Source organism: Chroicocephalus ridibundus, chromosome Z (assembly GCF_963924245.1).
Source record: "Chroicocephalus ridibundus chromosome Z, bChrRid1.1, whole genome shotgun sequence".
NCBI classification, from domain to species: Eukaryota; Metazoa; Chordata; class Aves; order Charadriiformes; family Laridae; genus Chroicocephalus; species Chroicocephalus ridibundus.
Window position 1 is genome coordinate 54192795 of NC_086316.1, and position 23955 is coordinate 54216749.

General features: G+C 35.1%; 1 protein-coding gene across 48 annotated transcripts in view; it reads left to right on the forward strand.

The window, feature by feature from the left end:
* PTPRD (protein tyrosine phosphatase receptor type D) overlaps window positions 1-23955 on the forward strand; it is a 1281778-nt gene that overhangs the window by 694403 nt on the left and 563420 nt on the right. For all 48 annotated transcript variants that reach the window (XM_063321198.1, XM_063321199.1, XM_063321203.1 and 45 more), the window contains one exon: window positions 21606-21628. The gene's annotated coding sequence lies outside the window, so the exon portion shown is untranslated. The remainder of the gene's footprint in view (window positions 1-21605; window positions 21629-23955) is intronic.

A 23955-nucleotide genomic window follows, 5' to 3' on the forward strand; every position in this document is an offset into this window, starting at 1 on the left:
ATTAAAAAAAAATAGATTGTATTCTAAAGAAGTATCAGTATAAAGTAAGGCTGCATGTTGAGTTCTTTGCATCTATGCTCTTCCATTCATTGCAAATGAATAATTTTCCAAGAACTGAGTAATTCCCCAAGTATCTGACAAACTCTATGGTCCCTCTCCTGAAGCAGGATAGGCAAAATGTTACTAGCCAAATTATGAAAATTTCTTGACTCACTTTGGATTTGTGTAAATTGCAGGTTTTTTATCTGTGACTGAATTTCTTCAACGTAGTCATAGATCTTTATAGAAAAACAGAATATGTAGACAACAGCAAGGGTGTGTCGATGATAGCTGGTTACTGTTGGGCACAAAGGATTAGACAGGCACTGCTGGTGAATGAACCTGACAACATATACATAACTGTCTGAGAATCTGTTGTTTGTTGCAAATATGTTTATATTAATTAACAACGAATATTATAGCTTCTTCCTTCAAAGTTTTTGACCTTCTGGGAATGTATTTTTCAAAAGTACTATACCATTTGAATGTTTTCCCATCTATGGATTTATAGCACTCTCAGCATTTAATTCAATTCTTAGTTATATACATTTACCTTCAGAAAACCTTACTAATCTGTTGATTGGCTAAAGTTTCATATCAGCAACAGATCCCTGTGGGAAAGAACTGACTCTGCATTCATTGTAAGACTTTTATTGTCCAGACTACATGAATCATTGCAGTGATTACTCAAAGACTTCATTTCTGTCTTCTGATTTCCCTCAAAACCACATTCTCTAGGCAGTCTTTGTTTCTGCTTTCTTCAATCACAAGTCTAAAGATTCAAAGAGACTGTTTATTAATACCTTTATTGCCTATCTTCTTCTAAAATTGAAACATTAAGTTACACTAATTTATCATTAATTTCATTTTCTGTTTTCTATCACTACACATTTTCACAGTTTCCAGAAGGCCACATAAAACGCATTTTCTAACATAACACTTGAATGCAGAGATAAATACAACAATATTCTCTAAGACTATCCTTCTAGGAATCAAGGAAAAATTAAAGACCTGTGATTTCTAGCAACAAGGATTTGTCCCTGAATGCAAGTATCTTTCACAACATCAGAATTTGTAAGGTTACACTTTGAGACCTGTGGAGAGCCTTTAATCAACATCCTGTAGCTTGGTAACAGTGAATGCTACTATAACTTACACTGTTTAGTAGTTCAGCTAACAGAGGGGGCCCCCAGAGGCAGCATTTTGTGCAGAAGTGGAGGCTGAAATTCTTCTGAGAACGGAGTTCATGTGTTCAGCAATGGTGATCATGCACCAAGGCGCAGGGTCCCCTGGCAGCCCCCAGGCAAATCAGAAGCCTTTACCGAGCATGAGCTCCCATGGGAGGCTGTAATTCTGCAGACCAGGGGCTGCAGTGACCTCTGGGACCTCTCACAGGGGGCACGGGCAATGCTCTCAACACTTGCAGGAGGTGTGGACGGGTAGAAGGCCTGCAGCATGAGTAATGAAGCTGTGGGAGTACGTCAGTGGACTACACAGCACCAGTGATAACAAAAAGGAGGTGGACCTAGTGTCTCTCAAGACACTGCACTACAAAAGCCAGAATTTCCAGCTGCACCAAGGAGGGACAGGCAGCACCTGTGCTTGTCAGGATGGGAAATGGAGATAACCAGGCTGGTAATCACTGGGAGCTTGCAAACTGGCACCAGGACAACTGCTCCTGCTCCACCTGCATCTGTGACCCACAGTCGAGGTTCAGGAACCCAGCATGGGCAAGCACAGGGACTTCTGCCCAATAAGGCCTCTGAGTTGCCTGTGCCTAAGACTTGTGACAGCACTGGCAGGGTAGGGCAAAAAATGGTGGTAGAAGACTCCCTGCTGCAGGGATGGGGGTTGCTCTTGCTGACTCAGCCTACTAGCAGGGAACATTTGCTGCATGCTGAGGGTCTTGATCCAGGACATCATGGATAGGCTGACAAGGTTTGCCCTTCTTGTTGGTTGGACAAACTATTATTCCACATTTGTTCTCCACGTGGGCACTAGCAATATGGCCAGGAGAGTAGAAACTCTTAAAGAGTGCCCATGCATCTCTGGAGAATGACAATGAAGGGCTTGGTGCCTGATGGTTTCTCCCTGGTCTTGCTGGTGAAAGGGAAAGGCTTGGGAAGAAGTGGAGGGATGTTGGAGGTCAAAAGTCAGTTGTACAATTTTAATTTTTATGACCATGTGACCTCTTTGAGAATTGCTTGGAAGAGAAGGGATCGAACTGACCAAGTAGGGAAAAGTGTCTTTGTAATCAGGCTGGGTAACCTCAAGAAGAGAGCATTAGACTACAAATAAGAAGGGAGGGAATGAATGGCCAGCAACCCAAAGTGGAAGCAGTGGACTAAGTTGGCAAGGAGAGGGCTGATGTAAACACAAAGGACTTCATAATCAACAGCTGGAGTGCTGCCATGAATAGATGCAGGCTCTTTAGGAAGGACAGACCAGGAAGGTAGAAGAGCAGCAGGATTTATGGAGTTCTTTCTTTGACTGGGTGATGGGCCAGCCAAGATAGTGTGCAGATCAAAGCGGGAAACATTGTGATAGGTGTCTGCTACAAACTGTTTTGACGAGAAAGTACAAGTAGATGTGGCCTTCTTCAGACAACTGAAAGAAGCCTCATACTTGCAAGCCCCTGTCTTCTTGGGAGAATTGAACCACCCCAATGTATGCTGGAGAGATAATACAGCAAGGTACAAATAATCCAGGAGGTTTCTGAAGTCCATTACCAACAGTTTCCTGACATAGATTATCAAGGAACTAGCAAGGGGAGATGGATTATGTGACCTGACAGAGAACTGGAACAAAGCAAAGATCCCTCCTGTCTCCAAGATAGCGGCAGAAGTATCTGGGGAACTACATGCAAGTCAGCCTTACTTTGATCCATGAGAGTTCATGTTGTTTCAGAAAGTTGTGCACTTTTTGTAAAAATGGTACAATATACTTTTAAATTTTTATTTAACCTGTATGGTTTAATTTATAAAATTAAAATCATGTTGAGTGGTTTGAATAGAAGGCATTTGAAAACTGAACAAGACTTGAATTGACTCTTGAATCTTCATGATAAAAAATAAATAACCCTGGAAATTTATACAGGTTAGGTTTATTATTTTGTTTGCTTTCATTTGGTTGTAAATTCGTCTGGATAGTACTTAAGGAATAACTGACTGATGTTAAGCTCTTAGGTTTTCTTCATTGATGCTAACTTAAACTTGAAGTACTAGGGAATTCTTAACTAGTAAGATTAGTAAATATGAAGCAACAAAAAATTGTAACTCTCTCAGGAAATTGGGAAAAACTAGCGCACCTGTATTAGTCCATTGTGTTCACAAAATTGGATCATTTGCCCTCTGCCACCACCGAGTGAAACATTTGTATTGACTCACAGGTCAAGTATCTATTAAAATAGTGATAAATCAATCGCCACCCTTGCCCTCATCCACAGAAGTACAGCAGCTCAGAAGTAATGACTGCTGTTCAATGACAGCTTAGTGGGCTTTTCTGTCTTACATAATGAGACAGAACACTTCAGTAGTTAATGAAAGCACTGTATATTTGAACACCTTGATAAAAAGTCAGTGAGTCAGTTGACACAAATCAAGGCGTGAATCCAAGAAACTGCAGGTGGGATGAAGTGAACAGAGTCTATCAAAGCTCATCACATTTGAAAGTCAAAGACAAGAGTTCCTAAGTTAGAAAATTCAAAATGATGCCTGCTTCTCTTTTCCTCCATCTTTATTGCCTTGTTATGTACAGCAAATAAGAGCTATGTAGTCTGATTGTATTTTATACATTGAAATGCAACCATATTTTTATCTTTAGCTTACGTAAGTAGTTATTAACAGCATCCCACCACCTTCTTATTGCCATAATTCTCTGTAATTATTTTCTTTAAATTTTCTTTGAGAGATGGTTCTTGGCTGAATTGGCAGATTTTGCCAATGCTTTTGCATTTCTTTGGTAGACACAAAATGAGCAATACCTCTTGTAAGGTTGGGGAGGGGGGTTGTCAGTGTAATTATTCCACATTTCAGAGGAAATGAAGTGACATCATAAGATGATCATTCTATTTCATGATGAGAAAGGCCCTGATGAGTGTATTTCCTCTATGTTTTCAGAGTGCAGCTTTTAGCTATCTATATTGCGGGCATTTCTTATAGTAAATCCAGTGGAACAAATATTTGATCTCTGGGTCTCATTCTCACTTTCCAAAAGTGACTCTGCCCATTTGAGACTACCACTTAAGGAAATTTTTTTTCACATCTGTCTGTGGGATAATAGCAGACTTTACTAGAAGCAGCATGTGGATTTCGGACTCTCCTAAATAATTTAGAGCTGTGACTCTCTAAATCCTCCATTAGAGTTGTCTGTAAATATCTGTGAAGAACTGGAGGAAGCACAAGCAGGTTCTCTTTTGAATGCAGTTCCTGAAATGGACAGCCATCTCTTTTCTGTATCACACAAGAAACCATGAAAGTGAACTCTGTCATCTGCTCACGATGTACTGTTTCAGAGGCAGCCCAGAACAAACACAGTCACTACAATGCTGTCAGCTGAATATTTACTAGAGGGAATGAAGTTCCTCATGGCATAAGGAATGATTGTTCTGTTACCACATAATCTGGCGGATCAATAGTGAGCCTAAGGATTAGGAAACTGCAGACAAGCATCAGTATAGTTTGACTTTCTTTGGATGTTTCTGAAATTCACAAATGGGAGAATTTTACAAGTATGAATCAAATATTCTGATTTTCTGCATTTTCATTATTTTTGTTTACTAATAAAAAAATGCAATCCAGTCATCTTAATGATAGGGTAGTATTCTTTAGCATTTAAAACATTCTGTACCTCCATCCTTCGGTCAATGCTTTGACCACTACAGCTATGGTCTGCTGCCATGGGCCAAAGTGCATTCAGTAGTATTCAGGATCATCTTTATCTCATCCCAGGTGGATTATGAAAGTCTTAAATTAGGTGTTTTTTTGCTCTTTAAATGAAATTTTGGTACCTGATTTTGTACCATTTTTGAAACACACAGTAAGATTTTTTTATACCAAATTGTCATCTTCATTTTTGTGCTGTAGATGTTTCAAGAGGTTTTTGTCTAATCTGGGGCATGCACATGTCTTGGCAACTGAATATTCTTTGGAAAGACATAATAAATATAAACATATTTTTGGCATTTTACAGCAATTAGCATAGAAAAAAGAAAATCCAGAGATCTGACTCAGGAAAAAAACAACCTAAGAAGTGGGGAAAAAAAAAAACCCAAACCACAAAACTTCTCTCTGACATTCTCCCACACAAGCATATTGAGTGTATTACTAGATAAACTAGAAAATCCATCATGCATACCATATAGTGGAAACATCCATCATACAATGTGTTGTCCTTGCAAAATTTGACATGTTTTATAGTACAATGCCTCTTTTCCACATTGTCATGACATCATTGGAAGATGGCTAAAATAAAACAAAAACATTAATTAGCTACAGATTCTCATGCTGATTGTTTTCTCTACATTGCCTTTATATTAGCTTTTTGTCTTTATGCCACCATTTGCTGAAAATACAGGGCTGTATTTACTCTTTCAAAATTTGAAGAACACACTAAATCCAGAATGAAAATTCCATGCCATAAAAATAATAGTATCACACTATTTAATAGTCTTAAATGTACACTTAAATGTACTGTAGTTGTGCAGTCTTGTTTTTATTTTGGTGGAAAGAATACTATAAATATAATAAACATCACCACATCTAGATTATTTTGATAATGCACATGCCACTATTTCTACTACACTTCAAACAAAAAGTAGCATTGAAAGGGGGAGTAGTCCTGACATTAATCAGGGATTAGGTCCAAGTGTCTTGTAGAAGACAATTTTTCTTATTTTCTTATCATTGATTTTGTTTGAACAGACAAGCATCTAAGTTCTTCCAGCGTTTCAACACAGTCACCTCCTGTTTCCCAAGGGTTTGCATTTTTTGTCCACGTGCTATGGTCATAGCTTCCTTATTAATAAAAATAACTTGGCCACATTTAGTTTTTCACACATTCCATTCCTTGAGAATTATATAAAGGCAAGGGTGCTTCTACATTGCAAGGCAGAACAGCCACATGATAGCAAATATAGTGGCCTTTGGCAGTGCCCAGTGAAGAGCTATGTTGCTTCTCATAGGTGCAAGTTATCTAGCCTGAAATTCACTACTTCCATAGGTTGCACAATTGTTGGGTTTTTTTCACTATTTTTTACTATTTAGTAAATAAACTAGGTTTATTTATCCATGAGTTATTAAGTACAGTATACACTGTAGGCTACTTTGATATATGTAGAATGTTGATTTTATATACTACTCTTCCTTTATATTTTTGATGAGAACCTAATGGAAGCTTTTTTTTGTTCTTCTTTTTTCCCACTCCAAAATTTAACAAGATTTACCTTGGAGGCCTTCAGAGAGAGAGTTCTATCTCACCTTGTACATTGCAGAGGAATTCTTTTTGTTTTGTTTTTTTTTTTAATTTTATTTGGAGTGCTTAAAATATAAGCACATATTTCAAGCCAAAAGCCAAGTGTAAACTGAGAGATCCAAATTTATAGATTATAAACTCCCTAATCTATGAGTTCTGGTGATCTGTAGAAAGGCATTCCACTGCACATACAAATGAGAGGCACATGTTTCTGTACCGTAATATAAGAAAACCTGAGTGTTCAGCATGGGAGATAAACAGTGTGTATTCCAGCAGGTTCCATGAACTGAACAATGGGGGAGCCGGGAATAAAGCATGTATGAGTCTAACAGTTTATATGAAGCATAGAGTAAATATGGCAATTTATATGCAGTCTAGATTAAACAGATCACATGACATCCTAGCTAAAAATAATACTGAGTTTTTTCTCTCCCTATCTAGATAACACCAGAAACAAGGAACTTAGAAACAGTCTCTGTCCTTAGGGATTTGTTAATTCATGCTTCTTAAGAATCTTCAACTGGAGAAAAAGAGTTAACAGGAGGCAGAGGGGACATGATACACAAGGAAAGACGAAAACAATAGTCTAGAGACTAGATCAAAATTCCCCATGATTTAAATTAGTAATTATAGAGTCAGAGAAATAAAAATATCCAAGGTTGTATTGTGTTAAAAAACAAAGTAGTGCTTCTGGAAGTGGAAATCAGTTTTACTGAAGAGTGGTTTTAGCAGATTGACTACATTTTTTGGTAGCTTTTTAGAAATCAAATGTCAGTTCAATTCCATTGTAGGTTTCACAGATTAGAAGTTACAATTACAACAGTTCTTGAAGGTTTGATTTCCATTTTGCTTTGAAACACTTTATTACAGACACAAAATTAAAAAAAAAAATGCAAAGGTATACACGTTTTGTATTTGCTATGCTCATCATTAAGGTGTCCAAGTGCATAAATAAGAGTAATATACTCTACGATGACTTCTCTGTCAGGGTCCTTTGTGATAATTTATGCACAGGTAGATAAAATGGCCAGCTTCAATCTTTGTCAGATAAAACTGGAAACAGAGCTTAGCTTTTATTAGACAAAAAAATTTATTAGGAAAAATCTTGTTTACAAGTCAGTGCTAATAGACCCCTAAACTTGGGGATTGTTAACATGTACCATACTAAGATAATCCCTTTATATATAAGCGATATCATTGTAAGATTATGTTAACACCGCAAACTTGAATTATTCATTCCAAAAAGCCCACCATAATTAATTTGAAAAATGTCATCAAATTTTATATGGGTTGTATATGAAAAAATGAATATGAACAAAAATGGTGTCTGGTTATTTTCTGTTTCCCTTTCCTGTATACTGAAATGTAATTCTCATTAAAAAAGGAAAAAAAATAAAGGGGGGGAGGGAGGGGATGGTGTGGGGCAGGGAGAATAAAATGTATTGTGTTGTGTGAAAGAAATAAACTATCAGTTCAAGTAGGTCATTGTGAGTGCAAGGCAGTTTGCTTAAGCTGAAGGAACATTTAAGTTGTTGCTGCTGTCAAGAGTATTCACAAATCAGCATGCCAGCTGGTTCTGAACCATGAGGTCCAGGGCTACCAGAACATGTCCTAACCCTGCTATAAGAGGGTTTTTTTTGCTTTGTAACATTTTTTTTGGATAAGGAAGTTTTGTGACAGTTAATACACTCTATCAATTTTGCTAGACATTTTAAAGAACAGAAGAATTAACTTCAATAATCCGGCCAAATTCTAGCTGAAGTAATTACAGCCTAGATAAATTACATTTCTGTATTTGATAAGGTAATACTGTCTTTAATTCCTGGTCCTAGATTTTGTGTTAATGCCAATATGAACTATCTTTTTATTGTCACCATTTGTCACAGTATTGCCCACATTTCCACGGGGAATAAATTGTTCCTGGTGAGCACTGTTTGCAATATGAAAGTAATAATAATTAGCAGAATGTAAAATGCAATATTACTAATATGAAAACTAATATAGTGATAGAAAACTTCTTGTTGTTTCTCTGTCCAAAGAGAAGCAGAACAGAAGTTACTGTCCTATCATTGCTGTATGACAGTGCTTATCAGTATTGTCAGTCTGATTCTTCTGAGCTTTCCATCTGGCTGCCTACATTGTCTTCTGTCTAATGCTATTATCGTGGCTCTGGGGCAGAGACAGCCTTTTCAGTCTTTATGTTTGCAGATCACCCAGTGCAATAGTTTACATGTGCAGGAATTATTCTAATACCCCTTGAGAACAGATAAGCATTTGTATGTATCAGCTGTCAAACTGAAATACACTGTAAACTTTCACCCTTCTGGATAAAAAGCACTGTATATTCCAAGGTCTGTTTTCTATCCTTATTTATAGACAGGCAGAATCACTAGCCAAAGAAAAAAAAAGAAAAAACAAGGTTGATTACTCAGCAGTCCTTTCAAAGCTGCAGCTGTGCCACATGATTGTTCCTTTAATCTTCTGCTTTTAGTTAAGACCTGTGGAATCATTGTGTAAGGTTTCTTAAAATATCGTATGATCAATTCTGATGCAAGATCCTCTCAGAAGTTCAAGTGTTGTACTTAACTTTGCTGGAAGGATAATGACCGGAAAGAGGGCTAAAAGATATCAGTGGAAAATTGTCCCCACGAAAAAAAAAGTTTATAAAACTATTTTTTCATTAGTACACATAATAATGGTATCCTTTATGAAATTCAACAACTAGTTGATTAGTTTATCTAAATGATCAAAGTATTTTTTCACTTAAAAATTAAAAAAAAAAAGGGGGTGGAGGGAGTGGAAGGAAGAAGAAAGTTATAACCAGAAGCATATCCAGACTTCTTCATTATCTCCCTGTCACCAAGATTTCAGCATTACACGAAGTACCTCAATAATCTCAGAGACACATCGTGTCACTAAGATATTATTAATGGTATGAGACACCTTAACACTGTAACTCTTAGTCTAAAGTATTATCATACTACATAGAGTTGTTGAGAAAACAGGACCTCAGCAAACTCAATGGCAAAATTCACATTTATTACAAAAATCATAAAATGCAAGTAGTTTGTGAATGTTTATGTACTTAATCAAATGGACATTGAATTCACTGAGGAAAACTTCCCATTTATTTTAATGGACATTGGATCAAGTGCTTAGTTAAAATATCTTTTTCATTGGGTAATATTTTTATTATTTATGTGTGATATTATGTCATATGAACACACATGAGGTAAAGATTGGAAAATATTTCTACATGATTTTTCTTCACTTTCAGATTAGACTTTAAGAGCTTTAAAAACCTATCTGGATTTACAAAGAGAGACAAGTCTTTCAGAGTGTAGACTGTGACCAATTTTTCTCCAGTTATGCATTTCTGTGATCCATTTTGGCACCCATTTGTAGTCAAAATATACAAAACTAGATATTTTTTTTCATACTATTTCCGTCCTTGATAGCCATCACCAGCCTATAGGCAAATATTTAAAAAACGTTTCTTCTCCATGTCTTTCTTTCTTAATAAATTTTATTTCATTCCCACACAAATATATTCCTATATTCTTTGACTACACTTCTGTGCTTCCTCTCTCTTTTGCTTAATTCTACCTCTTTCGGAGTAGAGGACATTGAGTTTTAATGTTATACAAATTTAGGAAGGAAAAAAATATTAGTAAGTACTAGACAGCATTTAATTCTTACTAATTTTTTTAAAGATATGTTCTTTACACTTCTTTTACAAGATTATAAGAAAGAAATATCACACTCTAATACATAGCCCTCAGTGAAATGGTATTGCTATCTCTAAAATAGTTAAAGCTTTAAAAAGTTTTATTGTACAAAACTGCAAACTATCACCACAAATAAAGTTATTAAAGAGAGCCATTTATGCTCTATTTGCTAAAAAATTATGCTGGATTTTTGTTTTAGTGATTTGTGTTTAGTGTTTTGGTGATTTAGTGTTTTGTTTTGTTTATATGCAACTTTTTTGTAAGATCTCAAACCAAAAAATTTCATGCTCCTTCAAGCCGTTAATAAACCAGATGTTTCAAAATGGTAAACTGAATAGATTACACATCTTTTGAAGCAAATGTTTATGTTTTTCAGTAACTTTATAGTTAAATAATAGGTTCTTGTTATGTACACCAGAACCAAGTTTTATTCTTCTGAAGGAAATACATCTGTGATATTTCTAGCCTGAATTTTGATGACACAAGAGATTCAGACAGAGAAAGGTTTGCTCATGAAATCCTGAAAATCATAAGAGAAAGTGGAAGTTGTTCTATGACAGAAATCTTTTTTACATTTCTCACATGAGGGTCACCTGCATTATGAATTAGTTATGACACTGATTAAGATAATTTTTCCATATTAACAGTTATCATGGAAGAAGCATTTATTTTTCTTAAAATTAAGTAATTTCTCACACAAATATGAAGAAAAGTAAATACTTATTACCAACAGATACCAGCATCAGCATCTACTAGTAGCACAGTCATCTTGTCCTTAGCAGTACTTCTCAGGATGACAATGACTTTGAGTACCATGGATGAAACACACACCAGCTCAAAAAGAGGAGGCATACTATTCATTGTGTCACGCAATAGGCTTTGAGCCTGTTTTTCAACTAGCTTAAAGATTTTGCATCCTGGGCTCATTGCTGCTGCTGTTTGTCTATGTAGTAATTTCTTCATTGCTTACTTAAACTTCTAAAATCACGTGTACCCGTGTAGCCAAGAAAAAACGTGTATATGAAATGGAAACGTTTCTTGCAGAATAAACTCTTCCGCCTTTCCAATTTTAGTTTACTTCTCTCAGAAAAATTTTCAGGAACATGAAAATTATGAATAACAATGAAAGGACATCAAATAAAGATCTAGATGTGTTTTGGCCCATTAGTAAATTCTGAAATCACTTTGCTGTGCCCCCTTCTGCATTATCAATATATGCCTAAACATTATAAGTCACAATTCAACCAAAAAAATAAGCGGATGTAGACCTGATAGGCATCCTGAAATGACACATTCAAGTTTTGGAAGGTTGTCCTTCTCCATCTGAGATATGCAAGTGGATCATGACTCAGTCTGATAAATCTGGGTCTCCCCGAAAACACGTGTAAAATTATAGTCCCCTTTGTTGACCAGGACTTGAGGAACTGAATAACACTGTGAGAGGCAAAGCAAAAACTTTCTATGCTGCTTTCTAACTCTTTTGCAAAATGTTGTACCTATGTTTTAGTGGTAGTTTTCATATAAAGGGCCAAGAAAAAATTAGCCAGAATCTAAATTCATTTGTGCTCAAATAAAAAATGTGGGCCTATAGTTTGCTATGAAATTTTGCATGCATTAAGATGAAGTGTGTTTTCAAAAATATGCACTCCTTAGTAAGGAAGAAAGAGATATGTAGACATCCATACTTAATTTTTATCTATTAATTACTTTTAAGTGATGCTTTTGCAGTTATCTTTACATTTTATGCAAAGTGTTTGTGTCTTTATTAAACACTAGCATTACATTAACTGTACTTTTTAATCTATGTTTATGTAATAAAGAAATATAAAATTAACTTAAAAACCTGGTAGTGCACAAATTGCACTAGAAATATTTTTTAAAAATCATATTACATTTATATATTAAATACAGCAAAATTACTCTTCTGCTCCCTAGTTAACCCTAATTACTTGTCCCGGTTTGAGCAACACAGGACTAATTTCTCTTCTAACCTTTGGGAAAACTACATTTTTAGAAGGCTCTACTGTCTGATTTTGTGAAAATATTTACTTTATAGCCAGCTATGGTATGTGTGTTTCAAGGTCTCAATGTTTTTGAGCTAGCCAGGCACAGGGGTGAGGAGCTGCGAGACCTGGGCACTTGACCCAAGCTGGCCAACAGGATTATTTCATACCATGAATGTCACATTCAATATAACTTAGAAAGTTTTCTGCGAAGTTCTCTCTCTTCCTTGATGGCTGCGATCCAGAGAGCTTCTTACCCTAGTGCAAGATCCCTGAAGCCTTCCCTTCCTCCCAAAGCTGGGAGCACAGCTTCATACTGATACACTGATAGAATTGGCTGATTATGATCCTGTATATTTTCTATTGGTATCCAGATCAATTCTGGGTCTTTAGTATTACTAATGTTAATTATTTAGTTTCATTCTGTTAAATCTGTTTATCTTTCAGCCCTCAGGTTTCCTTGGTTTTTACTGATTCCCCTTCCCGAGTGGGGAAGGGTCATTGGGTGATCAAATAATTGTCTGAATGACGATAAATTGTTGTATGTTCCTCAAACCATAACATTTACAGTCTGCTTCATAAAGTACAAAATTTTTGAGTTCAAGTAAATTAAACTGATAATGAATTCAACTTCTTCTATACCATGTATTATACTTAAATTCAAATTCATTTATACTTAATAATTATAATATTTAGAATTAGACCTGTCATTAAATTATTAGTTACCTTTCAGGTAAATAAAAATTTGTATTACTGAGAACTTATTACACTTGCCATTTTTAAGAAAAGAAGCCAAAATACCAAAGGCAGTGTTGTTTCATATGTAAGATATAAAGCAACCTCTTTTTCTGTGAACAAACTAAAAGTCATTCTCTTTAGTATCTTGCCAAAGAAAGTTAATGCGGTTGTGCTTCTGTTCCAGAAGGCAACTCGGCTGTTCCATGTCCATATTTGGTAGACTTTTTCCTACTTATTTTTAAATTATTTTTTTTTTACTTTAATATTTAAAATCAAAATGAATATTTCAGTGAGAATTCTGCCTATTAGATACCAAAGGGCCAGATCATGCTACTGAAGGTAATTAAAGTTGGCAAACGCAAAGTCTAGAAGTCCTTCTCTTTCCATAGAAAGCAGTTTTGTCTGCCATTCCTCTGGACAGACTGAAGAAATCCTGTTGCTTTTAGGAGACCTGTTCCATAAGTCGTCATCAATCTCTGCAACATCCAGCAAAGAATGTAATCCTGAGTTGTTCATCAGATGTACAGTGATTTGTATATCTGAGTACCCTGTGATACTGTCTTCGTGGTTAGTTCAAAAAACTTTCCATGTGAGCCTTTTGATATCTCCTAAAGATGAAAAATAAAATCTCATAAAGATGTGCAAAATGTTCCATTCACACACTTCGGTCACTCATGGAAGACAGGGAATAATTCATAATTTTCAGCAAAATCTTCACTCAAAATTTCAGCTGTGAGCAGCACCCATCCAAAATTCCTAGCTAGCAAGTGTTAAATGACAACATATATGTTTACAAGGACTGAGAAAAGAGAATGTGCCTATTCTACTCTGAGTTGTGTGTATGATGCATACATATTTCAAGCTGTCTTTAGAATTGATTCACTGACTTTTTTTGCCTTCCTGCACAAGAGCCAATCTTACAGTCCATACAACTAAAAAGTGATATATGAACTTTCACTATTTTCTGTTTAATACTTATGTTTTTAACGGGGCAAGTTATAAATGTGTCGTGGTTTGGGCCAGGTCAGCTCTCCCCCACCTCTCACTCCAAGGAAGAAGAGAGAGAAAGGCATTTGTGAGTTCAGAAAAAAACTAAACTTCTTTAATGAAATATTAATAGTAAAATAAAAGGGAAATAATGAAATAGATACAATATATATAAACATATACAAAAACAGATCAAGTTCCTAAGAAGATGTCACTGTCAGGCACTGGGAAAATTCCAGACTGACAAATGGCAACTGGAACACACAGACCAGGATCAAAGGGCAGATGAGCTGACAGAGTCGTCCTCAGACATCAGTCACTGAAGACAGAAAGCCATTAAAGAAGCAGTCCATTGAAGAAGAACCATCCTGACCCCTTTGATCCCTCAGCTTTTATACTGAGCATGGCAGATGGGATGGAATACCTTATTGGTCAGTTTGGGTCATCTGACCTGTCTGCTCCTCCCCACAGGTGTGACCCCTCCACAGGGTAACCAACCAAGTCAGCTGACCCCAGTTGCCACAGCAACAAGTATAAGAAAGAGCCTCTCTCACTCAGAAGAAAGTTGGCCCTGCGCCACATTAGGCCAGGACTAAATGATGCTTGAAACAGGTCTCAGAACTCACCTGCAATGCATAAGGCAGATTCTAAATTTTATTTAGATACTAGGTTGCTGTCTTTCTGTGGAAAATTATGACTTTTATAAATGACAATTTCACTCTTTTAAGCAAGACTGCTTATTAAACAACAACCTTGGTACTAACCTTTCCTTTCCATCATGAACGCACAATAGCTGATAATTACTTTCACAAAAGACAAAGCATTTTTCTTAGTTACATTTTTATTAAATATACTTAGCCATATGAATCCCATTAAGGGATCCCAACAATGATATACTTTTAAAAAACAAAGGAAATTAGGATAAAATAATAATACTTTATTTCTCCAATGATGCACATTTCAGATGTCTTTTCGGATTTGCAAACATGTTTTCAACTTAGTCACATTGTGATAGCAAGGCCATTTTCCTCTTTTTGATATTTTGCCTTTTCATTCTTTGAGATATTTCAGTGCTTCAGCTGTGTCCAGTACCTGGCCATATGTGCACTACATGCTTGTTTTGTGAGAAATAAGACATCATTGAAAGTAAGTTCTGCTTACTGTTGCAGAGGAATATGCAGCTACATTCTGAAATTATAATAAAATATTGCATTGCAGTAACATAGGGGCAATAACTTTCAGTAACAACCATTTCAGGCTAACTTGACCACCTGTCATTATTTATTCAAACCCTAGGTTTGAATAGAACCCTAGGTAAATAGAACATAAAAGTAGGAAGCTTGATCATTAGAGTACTAACTCCACCTGATTAGCAGGACTGAGTTTTTTTTGAGAGTCTTAGATCATATCATATATCTTCAGCATAATTTTATTCTTTTTGTTTAAGGAGTATCAATCTGTAATCTTTTCCTCTGTACCTTTTCTCTTTTTTCCTATGGCAAGCTTTTTAAAGTGCTTTTTAAGGCCTGATTTTGGATGACTGATTTTTAAAAATGTAACTGACAACACCATATCTTCTTTATGGCAGTATGTGTCACTCATTTATAATTCTGTATTATTAAAAAAAATATATTAAATACAACTGGAGTTATGACAAGCAGTTTTAATTAAAAAAAAAAAATAAAAAAATTAACCTTTGTACTGGTTTTTGCAAAGATTTGATACCCAGTCTCTGGAAAAACTCTTGTTTTCTAAAAAAACCCTTCAGATATCATCTCTCTCTCCTTTATTATAGGTTTTTTGGTGCTGAAGACAGTGAACAGCATAAGCAGTAAAGGTCTTCTAATGCTTATTTTAATTTTATTTTAACTAATTTATTTTAAATTATATTAACTTCCATTTAAATGCAGTGTATAGTTAGCTATTTATGTATTTGTATGGAAAAATAAATGCGTAGTTTAGGTCCATGAGAAGGTTGTAATTTTAAAACACCCTATGCTTACTGTTTTGTTCCAGCTAAATTCTAGACATTTGTTCTGGCTATTCTAGATATTCCATGCTCAGAGGGGCGCACTTGCCAGAATAAATTTATTACTGGCTATTTTTTGTCTGTGCTTTCATATCAGTCCATGATCTTTAATGATTTCTCTGTCTACCTAGTGTTTACCCTCCTGATGAATCTATATGGAGCTATGGTATTTCCTTGTAGCTTTCCTTTTCTAGATTAAACAAACTGGGTATATCTTCTTCTTAGGCAGGCTGTGAGCTCTTCCAACCATCTTAATAACTCTTTTCAGTGCATACCTTTCTTTTATATAACTTTAGCATCTTTTTAATATAGGTGACCACAGTTATCCAATGTAGAGAGGTAAAGGTGTGAATTATAGTAAGACATGGTGAATGAATGTTTATCATATATTTTTTCTTTTTTGTTCTCTTCTACTTTGACATAGCATGGACAAAGTAGAAGGCATCACGTAGGATTTTGTGGTAGTGAACTTTGTTGCAGACACCAAGAAAGAAAACCGGGTCTGCTTAGAGCACTAGCTCCTTTTCTTAAGAAATCCAAGCATCTTTCTGATTCCTGATTTCACTTTGACATTTTGGTTCCTGAGAGTTCCTTGCTCTTTTATGCTATGGGAACTGGCTGAATTTTTGACCCCAAATCTTTTCTGTCTTGCAAGTTTGTCTTGAGATTTAAAACACTGCTTTTAGAAACCCAACCTGTTAAATGCAACTGTGTAACTAAAACTCAGATAAAATCAACAGTTTTACTAAAACTAGTGAAGGGATACAAATATCTGGATAAATTCAAGTTTAATGGCTTATAAATGGGTAAACATTATACTTTTCTATGGAAGGTACATCTTTATGTTTTTTCCCTTGTTTGTTTTTTCTGCAGCCAAATATATTTACATATGGTATTCCAAAAATGTCTCAGCATAGCTTCTCTGGTAGCTAAAAGGTCTGTTTAAGGCTTTAACACTAGTTAGAAGATAATAATCTTTTAAACAGGCAATGACCTAGATATTTTAATTCATATACTGGCAGTTCTCCAAATGTAGAAGTTATTTATATCTGATATTTTAGATATTAAAACAGCAGGTTGATACTACCAAAACCATTCGGATTCTAGTACCCTTTTTTTAGTCTCTGATTATAAAAGTCTCCCTTATTATAAAGAGGTCAGACTACACATGAAACCTTTTTAGTAAGCCAAATGTTAGACAAATCGAACTTTTCCAGTGATTCTTGCAGTTGAACAGAAAACATAAAAAAAACAAACAACAAAAAACCCAAAGAAAAACCCCAAGACTTATTAATTTTAAATTAATTAGCCATATGGTGATTATTTCATCCTTGTGTTAAAGTTCTCAGCAGTATTGCCTTATTTTCAACCTTATTTATTTATGTTAACAATGTTCACATGTGTATTTGTAAACAAGAGTTAAAAATTAGATAGAAAATGTAAAGCAACTACTCTTTTTCAGGGTGAAATTTAAAAAACAAACAAACCCAAACCTATTTTATTCTAAGCAAGCAGTACTTTCTTCATATTTCCTAATAGCAAGAAATGTTATTGCCATCTGTGATGAGATGAACAGCCACGCCAGCTCAGAAAATATCCATGCTAGTCCCATGAAGTCAGTAAGGCTAGACAAGACAACCGGTATTGCAAACAAGAATAGTGTTTTCTGGAAAGAAAAGTGGATTTATAAGTGATAGGCTGAACCAAGCATGACTATCAGCCATTTGAATTAAATAATACAGTTTAGCTGGCGTACTACTGTAAATATGAAGTTGACATTATACTAATATCTATTATGTGGTATTTATTCTGTCCATTAGGAGGTGTGACTGAAAGGGCCCGTTGCAAAAAAGACCAAATGAAAACATGTAACATACAACACGCAACATAGAACATGTACACATTTTTCTAACACTACATTCTAAAAACTCCCAATGTAGTCCGTGTCTTGTATTTCACTACTTCTATAATGACTCCCATCTGCATGAAAAACCACAATATAAAACTTGATTTAAACTCCCTACATTATGATAGTGATCTCTCTCCATAGATGGAGATGATGCGTTGGGTAATACAAAAATGTCTGGATTGTTTAACTCATCAAAAAAATTAGAATAAAAACTTAAAATCTACAATCCAATCTGTCCCCAACTCAGTGAAAAGTATTTCTGAATAAGTATGAAAAAGACAGAAAAATAATGAAAAAGACATTTAGGAATGAAAGAATTGCACCAGCTGAGAAGAAATTGGAACAAAAGGTAACTGCAATTACTTGTAGAACCTAATCGCCACTACATGAAGAGAAATAATGATGAAGTAATTATGCCAGTGAGTTTATTTCTTGTGTAGAATAAACATGACTAAAAACATCCAGTTATTGAAGTTTCATGAGAATTGTGATAATTAAGGTTCACAAGAACATATATACTATGAAGGCATTCAGTCAGGAATGTAAACTGAGACTATAGACCTGGAGTCAAAATATGAATACAAGATGATGGTGCTGAGCCAGTAGCCCAAAGATTTCCATAGCTCCTTAGCTAATCACAGGATTTACCTGGTTTCATAACTCCAAACTCCATTAACCAGAGCAGATTGCTAGTTTTGTGATACAAGTATTGAATGAAGGCAGGCAGCATGCAAGATGAGATCATCCAAGACATCATTATCTAGAAAACTTGAAGGCCCATATGATTTCAACCTTTTTTAAAAAAATAATTTCCAGAATCTTAATCCAATTTTATAGGCAATGAAGCTCTGATAGTCAATATTCCAATAACAGAGCAAGTACATTATTAAAATTGGGCCTGGAAAGGCCTGGAAAAGCAAGTTGTCTTTTGAAGTTATTTCACTAACTTAATGGACCAGAACAAAAGTTCTGTGAATAGCTAGAATAGCACAAAATTGCAGAAGAGAAAGCCACTATGTGTAAGAGAAATTCAAAGAACCAAGCATTCATTTGAACTTAAGCCTTTCTTCTATGATTTTCTGTCTGTGGTTTTCTGGCTGATCTGAATAAGCATGCTTTACACAAAAAAAGGTGTAAGGCCTGGTTGGCATCAGGCTGAGTCAGGACTAATAAATGTTCTGGAGAGAGAAGGGAGGGAGGAAAGAATACTGAGTTGTTGAGAAGAGTTTCTGTTACTCATGCTAGCTTGATATGTTTACATAACAGAAGAAACTTTTGAATGTGGTACTTGACTTTCTACTTGATATTTCAGTGACTGTAATTCTTGCTGTGTAATGATACATAAATTATGATCCTGCCTTCCTATAGTATCTACTATGACACTTGTTAAGTGTCATTGCCGAGAGCTCTCCACTGGTTACTTCTTCCTTTTAGGTCACCCTACCAGGTGGTGTGATATTGACTTAAGTTTGAGGATTTTGTAGGGTTTTTTCCCCTAATTAGGAATGGTTTTGGAACCCTGTCATTCTTCTGTTATACACGGTTTAGTGGGGTCAGAAAACAGGATGCTACAAAAAAAGGTGATCTCTTTCCTTCTTTGGTTGTTTCTAACTCTGTTGTATTATGATCCAGACTCCTCATTGAAGGATAATCTGCACCATATGCCTGCTATGTTGCATGGAGTTAATTTTGCAATACTGACTCCCACTGGCTATGGATATTAAGATGAAGAAAAACACATAAACCGACATATTTGAAAGTCCAACGTAACAAAAAAAGTCTTACTAGCCATAAAAAGAAAAAACTACGGAAACTGTAATTAGAATTTGAAATGGAACTGGAGGAGCACAACAAAGAGTTATTCTGAAATTAGTAAAGTGTTCTTCAGTATTTTACATCAGTTATTTGCCCTGCTGGTCAAACATCAAGCCTACCTTCTCAGGCTCACGAGGGGAATGTTTTTCAAAGTATGAGATGCATTTCTAGAGAAGTTAAGTAAATGCATTAAAAGCCTAAAGACTCAGTAAAACACTCTGGAGAGCTATTAATGGGGACAGACACACACACACATGATATCGTGTCTAAAGAACAATTTTGAATTAAAGATTAAATTTTAAAGATTACAAGATTAGTTTAGGTTTCATCAAAAATAAGAAATTCTAATTCCACAGACTTGCTTCTTTTCTTAAGATTTTGAGAATTTTTCTGACATTATTGCATGTCTGGTTAGATTTAGTCAGAAAGAGGATACAAAGGAAGAGTTTGGGTTTTTTATTCGTCTCCTGCAGAGGTGTTAATAGGAAAGAAGACAATAGTAATCTGGTTTATTTAAATGTAAATATGAAGTGGCTTTTTGCAGAAGCCTGAACCTTCTGAAGACTATTTCTGCAAGGCACTCTCTTACAGAAAATAGTATTATGATCATCTGTTGCAGATTGCAGTCAAAAATATAGATTTGAAGAAGTTGTCAAGTATAAACTGTTGATTGATGACAACATGAAAAATAACTGTAATCCAGATGACATGTTTTTTTCTCCTGTCTAGAGATTTTATCTGGTCATTTACTAGCAGCTGAAGCCATCTATTAGGCAATCCTTTTTCTATGTATTCTAAATGCCTCCTGAAATGCGTCAAATCAAGTGTTCCAGTTGCTGCAGTTGTATCATTTGAAAACAAACATAAAAACAGTTAAATCTACTCTTAATATTTAGAAAACTGTAACATACCAGAGGAATGTAGTTTGGTGGACAAACTAATTTAGAAGGTTTTAAAGATAATTGGATATAAATATTCTGGTATTGGTAGTGTCTAAGACCATCAAAAAGAGGAGAAGAATTTAAATGCTACTTTCTATTCACTTTTTTTGTTCTGTCCAGAACTTGCCCTTGCCTACCAAGTTTTTCTTATTCCTCTTCCAAGGAATTATCTAAAGATGAAAAAATAAGCTTCTTACAGAATAAAGATTGTGGTTTGTACAGTACATAGCTCAATAAATTTATAAGGGATAACCAAATTTAAATCCTTTTGGAAATCTCTTGAAATTTTTTGTGTTTTATCATAAATAAATGTCACCTCTATGCATATTTTATTATAAATTATCTTTTATAATTTCCCTTTCCTGACCTTTACTCCCAACTTTTCCAGACTTGACAGTGCTTGGAAAGTAATAATAGGCTACAAAATAACACCTCTACTCATAGCAACTCAGAACCGGAGATCAGAATGACTGACAAAAAGACTGTGAAGGAGGCTTCATATTGACTGAAAAAATGTTGATTGGTTTTATTGTTTAGTTGTTTTAAACACAGGGATAAAACTTCAGGCAACTGACTTTTCAGTTGTACGTTTGAAATGCAATTTTCATGTATTTTTTTTTAATTTCTTTATTCATCTGCAAATTAGATCACAGACTCCCCTAGCTCTCATTCCCACCTGTGGGAATACTCACTCTATACAGTAAAGTGTCATCAAAAATGTTTTCACAAATTGCAAAGACTTTTTACAGCTGGAGGCTACATACAGAGAAAAAAATAGGTATTCATTTACTTTCTGTTTACAAAAGGGGAACTGTTTAGTTGATGTAATTTGTCCTCTTATCAAAGTTGTTGACGTTTTTTATGTGAAATATTTGCTAAGCAAAGTCAAATGTCTTCCTCTACTTCCTTCTCTGAAAATCCTTTTCTCTCTCTCTTTTCTAATAGGAGTTGGAATTCACAAAGTTGAGGTAGGAAACTCATTTTATTACTGGATAATTCAACTAGTTTACTCAAAGCCAAGAGTATTAAAGCTTTATAATGTGATTGTTCTTATGATTCCTATCTAGAAGTCGTTCACTATGGTAGTTTACAGTGAAAGATTACAATCAGAACAAAGCGTCTTTTGCACAACATGGAGGACTATTGTGGATTCCTCTTGTCTGGTGTGTTGAATGAAATCTTCATGTAAAATAATCAACTATGTTTCTAAGCTTGCAAGTAATTCTGAAGCATGATATCAGTGGAAAAGAAACTCTACTGACAAAATAAAGTGTTTAAAATTTTGCAATTTAAATTCAGGACTAATGGGAATTAAAAAAAAAATTGGATTTCAGGTCAGTCATATGGCCCGTAATCAACTTCAAGAAACAAAAGACTTTACTACTGGGCAGAGACCTTCAGGTCCAACAAACCAGATCATCTCCTTTCCATTTGCATAGCACAGTCCAAAGCGCACCCAGGGATTTTGATATTCTCTGACTGTGGGGAGTATGTGGGAGCTCTATACAAATATGTTGGGCACAGTTTATGCCTCTTCACAGAAAAATATATGTATCCTAACAAAATTCTTTTTGTGTCACTGTTTATTGGTGACACTGTTATTGATGTCTTCTCTTCCTTGCATCAGTATCAGATGACCACATCAGAGATCTTCACATGTAACAATGGAATTTCTAGCAGAAAACAACCTGCATCTCAGTATAGGTATTCTAGGAAAAGCAAAAATTCCCTCCAGGTATTCCAGGAAAAGTAAAACTTGACACTAGTTTTTATGAACAGCTGCTTAGGTGAGGCATTTATTTGTTTTTTAAGACCATCAGAACAGGGCACGGTTAGGTCATACACTACATTATGAAAATTAATGTTCCCATGTCTTATAGGATCACGACCTGTGTTTGGGATAGAAATTAATCTATTAGAGCTGATGAAACATCATCATATGAATTATATACATAATTATATACATGTATTTATTTTTATCTCTTGATTTCCTTACCCTTAAGCTTTTAAACATAATAAAAGTCATTAACTGATTCAAATAGCTATTTTTTTTCTTAATCTTGGAGGTATCTTTAATGTTATCATCCTCAAAAATACATTTACAGACAGTCTGGGCAGGTGTGTGACTGAAAAAGGTCAAAGCAAAATACCAGCCTACTTAACAAATATATTTTTGCACTCCGTCATAAAAATCCTTTTGGTTGCATAGCAACTGTCTTTTTAATTACAGCTTGCAATCTAGATTTTAATAATTTAATTAGTATTTTTTTTCTTCATTAAATTGTTTCACCCAATAAGATTAATGAATTCAATTTGTTGCTTGTTTTTAAGTGGTCTTATTTACCTCCCTTCTTTGCCTTTCCAGCATCTCTGTCTATGTACTACTTACTAAAAATCTCATTAATTTTTATATGAAAAAACACAGTCAAAAGGATCCAGCCTTATTCAATCCACAAAAATACACAAAAAGGTAGCCTTTGTAGCTGAAGTCATTGGAGTTCAGGTAAAAATTAGTGAAGTCAGTAGGGCTTCATAAAACTGACCATATTACATCTACAAGAAGCCATTTGCCCAACTGGAACTAAAACTAAGGTTTTCACAGGCAAAATTCAGAGTGATGCGGGATGTTTAGAGTGGACTAATCTTAGAGGTAGTGATTTCAGTGCTTTTGAAAAAATGTTTACATCTTACTATTTAATCTTAGGTAACCAGAATCATAGTCCCTTACAAGCTATTGCTTTGTATTAAGCTGATGAGAAGCTGAAGCCTAACAAGAACCTAGTAATTCAAGAACAACTATGAAAGGGGGAAGGAAATGTTATCTAAACAGCTACAGAACCACAGCCATAGTTATCATAAAGAGCTATAGTTGCTTGACACTGCAGGTCAAAGCTGTCAACTGATCTAAGGAGATACCAGTACTAGTAGGGAAGGTTTACGTACTAAGCTGGTGAAAATACATGGTGGTAGACACCGAACAATGCAACTTATATCTTCTGGATGTGAGGGAAGGAGATAAAGGAAACATTCACTCTTAAATAATTTGCTTAGCAGTACTGGCATCTGTATTGGCAGGCAGCAAGACATTTTCACTCAGCAGGAGCATCTATGCAATATCTGTTGGAAACTCTATGTCTGTCTTCCTTCTGAGATATCATCTGTTAAATACTTCAATTTTTAAATTCTTAAAGAATTTATAAGACTTCATATTTTCAGTACCCATTTATGATTTGAAATCTGCTTTTCTCTCATTTTCCCCCAAATGAAAAAAAATTCAAGTCTGTATATGATAAGA